The sequence below is a fragment of the Eublepharis macularius genome, chromosome 19 (assembly GCF_028583425.1).
Source record: "Eublepharis macularius isolate TG4126 chromosome 19, MPM_Emac_v1.0, whole genome shotgun sequence".
NCBI classification, from domain to species: Eukaryota; Metazoa; Chordata; class Lepidosauria; order Squamata; family Eublepharidae; genus Eublepharis; species Eublepharis macularius.
In genome coordinates, this window is record NC_072808.1 from 149,281 (window position 1) to 158,161 (window position 8,881).

Genomic DNA, 8,881 nt, shown 5'->3' on the forward strand with positions numbered 1-8,881 from the left:
GGCATGTGTATGAATCTCTTGATGAGCAGAAAACTGCAGAAATGCAAAATGAAACAAAGAAAGTGTGGAAGAGGGAACTGAGTATAGAATTCCGCTTCCTGAGGATCTGCACTTAGTTTTTTTTCCTGAAAAAGCCAGATGTTAATGATCATAACTGAAGATATACATGGACATTTGTAGGCGATGAGTGCTGAAATGTCCAAAGGTGGGAGTGTGACTGACTGAGACTTCAAGGGTGGGGCTTTAGGGCCCTGCAGATACCATTGCCCTTCCTTAAAGAGTAGCAAAATCAGGTTATGCAAAACAAGAAATATGCAAATATCAACGTACATCATTCACATAGGCTGCAGTATTCAGCATTCAGTCGCTCAGAATTTGGATTGAGTAACCTCTTTCTGAACGGGTTCTCTGAGGCTAAATTAGGAACCAAACTAGCAAGACAATTGCAAGTTAAGAAATGTCTTCAAGTCAAAACTTTTCAACAGTCTGAACAATACAACTAGATTTTTATAAATGATCATACACCATATGGGTGTAATTGTTATTTATTACTGATTGAGCACCTTTCACTTTATATACATGAAATATAACTTACTGAAATTTAAACTTTGTTAAATGGTGCACTTTAAGAACTTGAGGTCTGTGGATTGTTACCGCCGCAGGCCCTTGTGCTTTCCTTGGTTCTATACTACGTGGTGCCTCTTTTGCTCTCGCATCTCCCAGACGGGAGCTGGAAAATGGTGGCATGTGAGTCATCAGGCAGGACTAGTTTTCAGCCCCCCCCCCCAAAGATCCTAAGATAATGGAGTCTTCCAGGTGTTCCTCAATCACCTCAATACACCCTGCCGATCTTTCCCTTATCCGTTCTCCCATTCTGGCCTATTCAGAGCGCTGATAGCTACTCCCATCCAGCCATCGTGGGTCATCAGTCATCATTGATAACTTTAGTTTTGCCCAAGAAAGCTTAATCAAAGGTTTCCTAGTTCTTTGTCTCACCCCAAGGACAGCCATTAACTTACTGCCTTGGGCAGAAGGTGCAATCCTGCCCCAGGGTATGTTCCACAGTATAATTGGGCTGTCTTCCGCCATACTTGTGTACATACCTTTGGATCCAGCGTCCACCCTCAGACCCTCGTCCAAGCCTCTCACTTTTCCTCTCACTTTTTAAGTAGACTTTAATAAAACAAGAAATTTTAAATGATCTGATACTTTTAACTAACACTGGTGGAATCTTAACATCTTCACCTGAAAAGAACAAATGCTGACTTCCCCTGGAGAGCAAAAAGTATTTATTCAGTGCCTGATTCTCCAATGACATTTGTATTTGCGCAATGGAAAAGCAACAGGAGGTTGCCAGAGCACTGAGGCAGACATGGGTCTTCCACACCACAGATGTGATGTTTTGGTGCAGTTCTGTTCCCTTGCGCTATTGTTAATTTTTACAGGGGCCAAGAGAAGGAGAGAGCTTGGCAGCAGCCTGTGACCTGAAACTTTATTAACTTCCTTTTTACTCTGCCTTTCTCTTCAATGGAGATCCAAAGCAATTTTTCACCATTGTCTTCTCCTACATTTATCCTCACAACAACCCTGTATGGTAGTTTAGGCTGACTGGTACATCACCACCCAGCAAGTTTCCATGGATTTGAACCTGGTCCCCCAGATCCTAGTCTAGCTATGGTGGCTCTCATAGATCTTTTAGTGAGGATGTCAGGGAGTGAAACAGAGAACTTCTGAATTCAGATCATGTGCTACTGAGCGGGGCACCCCTACATCCCTTTTTAAGCACGTGGCCAGAGGATTTGGTAACATGTACTGAACATCTTCCCTAATATGTAAGCCTCTAGACTTCTTTTTATGGAAGTCCATATAGATAGAAAAGAATGCATATAGATTTTACTATAAATGATTGCCCCAGATAACTTACAGTGCTGTTATTCACCTGGACATTCATAAGGTTGCAATGAATTGTTGAGCCGCATGGTGGCATAATGGGACTTTGAAATACCATGGGAATGCATTGCCATACACTGAGGGGGGGCTCAGATCAGTTAGGGCAGAGGAGGCACATCTGTTTCAGGGTGACGTGTTAGGAAAGAAAAGCATATCCCAGAACAAGCAAAGACATCCATGCATTCCTCAGACTTCACTATACACATGGCTGGAATGCAACAGGCAGATTATCTCCTCTGCAGAAAAATGGAGTTGCCAAATACGGATGCCGGGGCTTGAACTTGGAACTTTCTGCATGTCAGGCAGATGTGCTACTCGAGTCCCAGCCCCTCCCACAACGGTCACTCTGCAGGGTTTGTTCACAGGATTCATGGTGACTACCAAGGATTGCTGGACTGAAATTTGGGCCGTGTTGCTGTGCCCCTTCCAATCCTTTTGTTGTTATAGTCTGAAGCAGGGATATGTAAAAGTGGCAAAATTCCCATCTATCTTTTGGGTGCTGAAGTAATTTTTGGCCATGAAAATGGTAGGTCAGTTGGAGGTCTGGGATTTATTTAACACATTTATACTCTGCCCTTTCTCTATGAGTCTGAAGGTAGCAACCCCATGTTATGCACGCAACAAACATGTGAGGTAGGCGAGAGTGAGATAAAGCTGGTCCAAAGAGCAACATCATGTCAGGCAGGAGTTCAGACCCATGCCAACTGAAAATGGAACGCCATAAAGTAAGAGTGAGGTGAAGCAGAAAGATCGAGCAGCAGAGGATCAAGGCCGCAAGAAATGAGGTGTGGCGGTGTGGGAGCCGTCTCCTTTGACATCCCACTTGCTGCAATAAAAGCCGTCCTTGTTCCAGGACTTCCAGCCCTTGCACCAGATGTCTCGCTTTGCAGTGAGGCTTCTCTGATGCAGGTGTGATGGAATGTTTTATCCCTGCCTCATTACAGCTTCCAAATCGTCTAGTTCTTATATCCCAATTCTGAAGAGCCCCGAAGGCTTTAGATAACCTGAAAACAGAGGTCTTTCTTTAAAGAACTTGTTTCTTAGTACATCAAGGCACACAAAGACTTCTTTTAGGATTTCGTGTTTATTCTTTATTGAGGAATGAATTATTGAATGGAATCCATTGAATTATGGGAGGTGGGCATTTATCTCTCCAAAGTATTTTCTCTACAGCAAGGGCACGGAGGATCCATTTTTGTTGACCATCAATTAGAGTCCAGCAAAGAGGTCGGAACTTTAACAGTACATAAACATTCTCCAGAATCAACAGGTATTCTAATACAAAAGTAATATGAGTAATAACTTCCTCCCCAAAGGACTGAATAACTGAACATAGCCACAGCATATGCTTAAGATACATGCCCTTTATACTAGTGTCAGCTATTAATCGTTATATTTAGTCCTTTACTAAAAAGGCGCTGTGCTGTCCAAAACACCCTAAACATAATTTTTCGCTGAATAAGTTGCATCTTAAGACTAATAGAAGTAACAGGTATTACATTTAAGGCTTGATCCCATTGCTTTGGCAAAACTGGGCAATCTGACTGTTTATTCCATTCCATCACCTGCTGAGTGAATGTTCTTTTTCTACGGAGAGGCCATGTGCGGGGGGCTGGGGATTAGAAGTTTAGCCCCTAATCTATAGTTTTTTTTACCATCATCGATGCATTACTTCAAATCAACATGTGGGTCTTTACCTCTGCAGCCTTCCACCAATGTCCTTGAAGCCCCTAACCATTCTTTCCCAGTTTTCCTTCTACCCTCCAGATCCTCCTGACAGCTGCTCTCTTCTGCCCTGATTCCTCCAGGCTATTTTCTTTCACAATAAACCCCTTGGACTTTTGTTCTGCTACACTCATAGTTTCTTCGGTCTGCTCCTTTCTCAAGCTTTGCTAGACCCATACTTCTTAAGCTGTTCTTTCCCCCTCCGGCACTTCACTACAGGACACCGCCTGGTCCTCAGCTCATGTTCCCTGTCCCCCATGTTCTTGGCTTACCCCCTTCCCCCTGTTATGGCCTTGACAGGTAATGGGGTGCTGCAGGCATTGGGACTGGGACATTGCATTATCTTGGTACCACGACATACTCATGCTTGGCATGAGTCAATAAAAAAGATATCCCATACACAAGGATGCATCAACAGAACTCCCCAGCCTTTAATTAAAATTTATTGGAGCAAAAGGTTATGTTATTGGTCTGGGAAAGGAATGCAATTAGAAACACATGGAAAACTATGCACCTGTTTTTCATGTCTCTGTTGAGATTGTTACATGGGTCCCCCTGGACTGAACGCCGCCTGCAAATACGTTGAGGATGTTGCCACTGGCTGTTGGAAAGCAACCAGAATTACAAATGATAAGGTTACCAGCCTTTGGGTAATGCAGTTTCTGCACAAGCACTGTGACACCGGCTTCACGCTTACGAAGTGAGGAGAGATGACACTGATGGAAAAACTTCTGGGCCTGATGGAAATCCTACAAATGCTGCAGGCAAAGGAGGGCCTCCCGGTGAAATGTCTCCTTCTCAGTCACTAACATTTAACAGGCTAAAATGACAAGCCCATCCAAAACAGTATTTCAGGATCAGAGAAACCGCCTCTGCTCTATGCCAGGAGGCACGTGACCGGAGCTGATGGCATTTCTGATCAGGACTAATGCCGCGTGCAGCACCTTATTATCCACGGATAGCCACCTGTCCTGGATAGTACACATCCAGCCCTTTTGTACCTTTAAGGAATCAGCCCCACTGCTACAACCATCACACCCATACACTCATTATCCAGGGTTGTTTTTAGATGGACCCTTTCCCCAAATCAGCATGCTCTAAAAAGTCAACCTCCATCCCACAAAGGGACACCAGATTGCTTCTCAATGACTGCTAGAACTAGCGAAAATGTCCATCTAAAAGATTTATATCATTAACTACACATTGCACAAGAGATCCAATTACATGTACCTGTAATTCTACCTCCCGGGGGCATAAAAGCTTTGAAGTGGGGCACTTTACAGGATGAAAGTAGTGTAGGGAAAAGGATTGAAAACTTCTCTCCTGGTGCTTATGCTACTCTGACCAACTTTAGGTGATGAATCAACATGTCTAATGTTTCAGGTTTACAGAAAAATCTGAAAATTAAATATATTGAGGGGTTAAAACCTCACAAAACAACAGAAGCAGCACCTGTAGCTTTATGAAATGAATGCCCTCAGTGGCTGTTGCTAGGCAGCTACATCAGTACTGCCAGCCTGTAAGCCTTGGTTTCTGTCAGTTGAAGGCAGGAGGGGGAAGACCCCCTCCAGGGCTTTTTGGCCTTTGTGGGAGGACCTTTCAGGGCCAAGCCTGGCAGCAACTACTGAACAATTTCCTACCACACAACTTCTGCAACTTATCCCAGCCCAGGTGCTTGTTCCTATTAAATGGAAGCTTCCCCATGGAATCCAGTGTGGTAGTGGTTAGAGTTTCAGACTAGAATCTGGCAGATGGTGGGGGAGAGTGCTGTCAAGTTCTAGCCAAGTCATGGCAACGTTGTTGAGGTTTTCAAGGCAAGAGACTGACAAAGGGGGCTTGCCATTGCCGGCCGCTGCATAGTGACTGACTTGCTGTTGTATTAGAAACTGTGGCTATCCTTGGAGGTAACTCAGAAACTGCCACTAGCACAGGATGCAACAGCCTGCCTTCCAGCTGGTGCCGGGTCCACATTACCCAAGTTTTACATTGGCACTGGCTGCCACTTTATTTCTGGGCACAATACAAGGAGCTGGTTTTAACCTTTAAAGGCCTTTATGACCCGGGGCCCACATATTTGATTGGCTGCCTCTCTCTATAGCAGCCCATTGGCTAGCTCAGGCCTGCAGATGGCTGCTCCCTTTTCCTGAGAGGTGCAACGAACTGTGAGATACCAGTGGTGGTGAGAGCAACTGTGGTGTGGTGGCTAGCGTGGCAGCTGGGACACCCAGTTTTGAATCCCCATTTAGCTATGAAAGCTGGCTGGATGATCTTCGGCCAATCACACACACTCAGCCTAAAACTACCTCACAGGGTAGTTGTTAGGAGAGGAGAACATTTGGGTCCTGATTGGGGACACAAATGATTGGGGGGGGGAGTGGGGTATAAATGAAGTAAATAAAACAACCCCGTAAAGCCAGAAACAGCAGAAATAGCACACTCCTTGGTTAACTCTGGGGAAAGTAACCTCTTAGAGGAACGGAATTCAGCCCACTTTCCCCACCCTTCCAGTCCAGAATTTCCCGTGTTGCAAAAGAGAAATGGGAATCGTTTTGTTACTGAAATCAAGCAATTAATAAGATGCGCTTTGATGTCAACCTCAAGCATTAACAGGAACATCTCCAGTGTACAAGCATGTGAAAGTCCAAGCCTGGAAATGCTCTTCAAAACATCAATCACTGAAACGGCAAGAGATGTAAATCGGCTGTAATAGCCATGCAGGTTCAGTAACAGGCAGAGCTGCCCCCTCCCCGCCTCCCCAGCAAGCTGCAGAAATCTTGGCTTGGCTCCAAACCCTCAAGTACCTGAATGTTACTGTGGTCTCCCAACAGCACTTCCTTCAAAAGCTCTAATCACGATTTACACGCGTGGAGGGCTATGGGGAAGCACGCACCTCTTTCTTTTCCAGTGGTTCTCGTAGAGGTTTGAGATCTGGTCATTCGGTTCTTGTATATATGTTTCCTGACCACTGAAGGGTTGGATTTAATTTCATTTTGACTATTAAAAAAAACAGTTGGAAGGGGGAGAGGAGTACAAGAAATTCAGCAACTTACCACTGACCCATATTGCCTAGGCATTTATTAAGCTCTTAGCAATCCTACTGCACTCACAATCTGGACAACTAGAGACGAGCAATTTAGCGGACCAAGGTTGTTCATCACTTAGGGAACTGTATATAACTGTCACTATAGGATTTTACCTTCGCCTAATTCACCTGGATTCCATTCGCCTCGCCGTTCAGTCTGGACTAGAATGAGTGTTGCCAGCCTCCAGGCGGTGGGTGGAGATCTCCCAAGAACCGCAACCGATCTCCAGGCGACAGGGAGCAGTTCCCCCGGAGAAAATGGCTGTTTGGGGAGGTGGACCGTTCGGCATCACGCCCCACCGAGGTCCCTCCCCAGGCTCCACCCCCCACAAATCCCCAGAGCTGGCAATGGTGACTAGAACCTTCCTTCCACCACCACCAGCCTGTTATCTACGGACTCTGCATTGAGACCGTCAAAGCGGCTGCCTTACCCGAGCCGCCCTAGAGTGTGCCGGGGCGTGGTTCGAGGCGAGGCGAGGGCTGTGGCCCCGAAGCGCCCCCTCCCCCCAATGCCTGCAGAGTTCGCATCGGAGCCCGATAGGGCGGGGACGCGGCCCGGCGCATCCGCGAGACGGTGTGATTGATGGGGGCGGGGCGCGGGGGCGGGGGCGCCCACAGAGAGGCTTCTGGGCGGAGCTTCCCCTGCAGCCGCCGAGCGGCGGCCCGCGCGCCGCGGCTCCGCTTTGATGTGCATCCTCCTGCCGCGCCTCCCGCCTCCCTCCATTGTTCCCTCCCCGCGCCCCGCTTCCTCCTCCTCCTCCCGTCCCCGCTGCTGATGTCACTGGCGGGCTGCTCCGGCGAAGGGCAGCGGCACGAGCGGCGGGCGACCATGGCTCCGGCGGCGCTGCGGAGGAGCCTCTCCCCGGCCGCCCCCCGCTGATCCCCGAGGGGCGCGATGGAGCCCCGGGGCGCCGCGGAGCCGCCGACTCTGGGGCAGTTCCTGCGCAAGCTCAAGGAGGTCTTCGACGTGTGCGATGAGGACGCCGACGGCTTCATCCGGGTGGAGCACTTCGTGGCCCTGGGGCTGCAGTTTGGCCAAGAGGAGGAGGTAAGGGCGGGCGCCAGCTCAGGGGGAGGGCCGGGGCCCGGGACAATCGAATTGCCCACCCGAGCGTGAGAGAGGCCGGGAGATTTGGGGGCGCAGCCTGGGGAGGGACCTCAGTGGAGCACAATGCCATAGAGCCCACCTTCCAAAGCAGCTGTTTTCTCCAGCGGGGGGACGGGACTGATTTCTCTAGTCTGGTGATGATTCGCAATTCCTGGAGAGCGCCAGGCCCTACCTGGAGGTTGGCAACCCTACACACCTCCGGTCTGTCTATATAGGTGCCAGTTACTCAATAAGTGCTGTCCCCTGTGTGCGCTGCAGTTGGATTCTAGTGGGGGACCTTTCCCCCTCCCTAATAAGTACAAGCTCAAGAATTCGGTAGGAATAACATGTCCCATAGCAAAGTGCCATACCAAAGGGGCCTGGGGGCTTTGTTCTAGAAAACGTGTGAGGCAGCTACATTGGGTCCTGAAGAGTGTAGACCCACGGGCCTTGGAACATGGGCAAACTGCTTTTCCTTCACTGCTGAGGTCACTGCAAAATTGGGATGCACTAAAAGACATCTAAGTAAGCTCGAGCCCTGGTGGTCCTCTTTTAAGAAAATAAGCACTAGAGGACAATTTTAAAAAACCAAACATCCACACAGTCGCTTTACTCTTATGCGAAGTATACAAATTATGCAAATTCTAGTGCACTCCCCCCTCCCTTGTACTGTGTTGGAGACCCACAGTGGAACACAAATCTATAAAAAAGAGGATGCTATGCCTAATGCCAGTTCTGTAGCACGAAGCCCCATGAAAGCATATAGAGTGTGCCATAGAAAATGCCCCACTGCCATGGGGAGAAGGAGAGAGAGAACATCTCCTGGCCTCTCAGAATCCCCTGCTGCCTGTGTGGGGTTCCTGTCAGGCCACCAGATGACCTAATAGATAGATTTATGGTCTTGAATCCTGTACACAGTAGCAACGCGTGACTGGCTGGCCTTGGGTGAGTAGCCAATGTGTGCTCTACTTTAAAGCAATTATTGCAATTGAGATCAATTACCCACAGCTGTGAGAATTGTGACGGTGGGTTCAGTA

The 8,881-nt window shown here is 48.0% G+C and overlaps 1 long non-coding RNA gene across 1 annotated transcript; it reads right to left on the reverse strand.

The window, feature by feature from the left end:
• Window positions 1-3,097: 3,097 nt before the first annotated feature.
• Window positions 3,098-7,075, reverse strand: LOC129346315 (uncharacterized). The gene is made up of 3 exons (XR_008598753.1): window positions 6,872-7,075; window positions 6,477-6,669; window positions 3,098-6,350 (listed from the first exon to the last, which is right to left on the reverse strand). It is a non-coding gene; the product is annotated as an uncharacterized LOC129346315 (long non-coding RNA).
• Window positions 7,076-8,881: the final 1,806 nt, after the last annotated feature.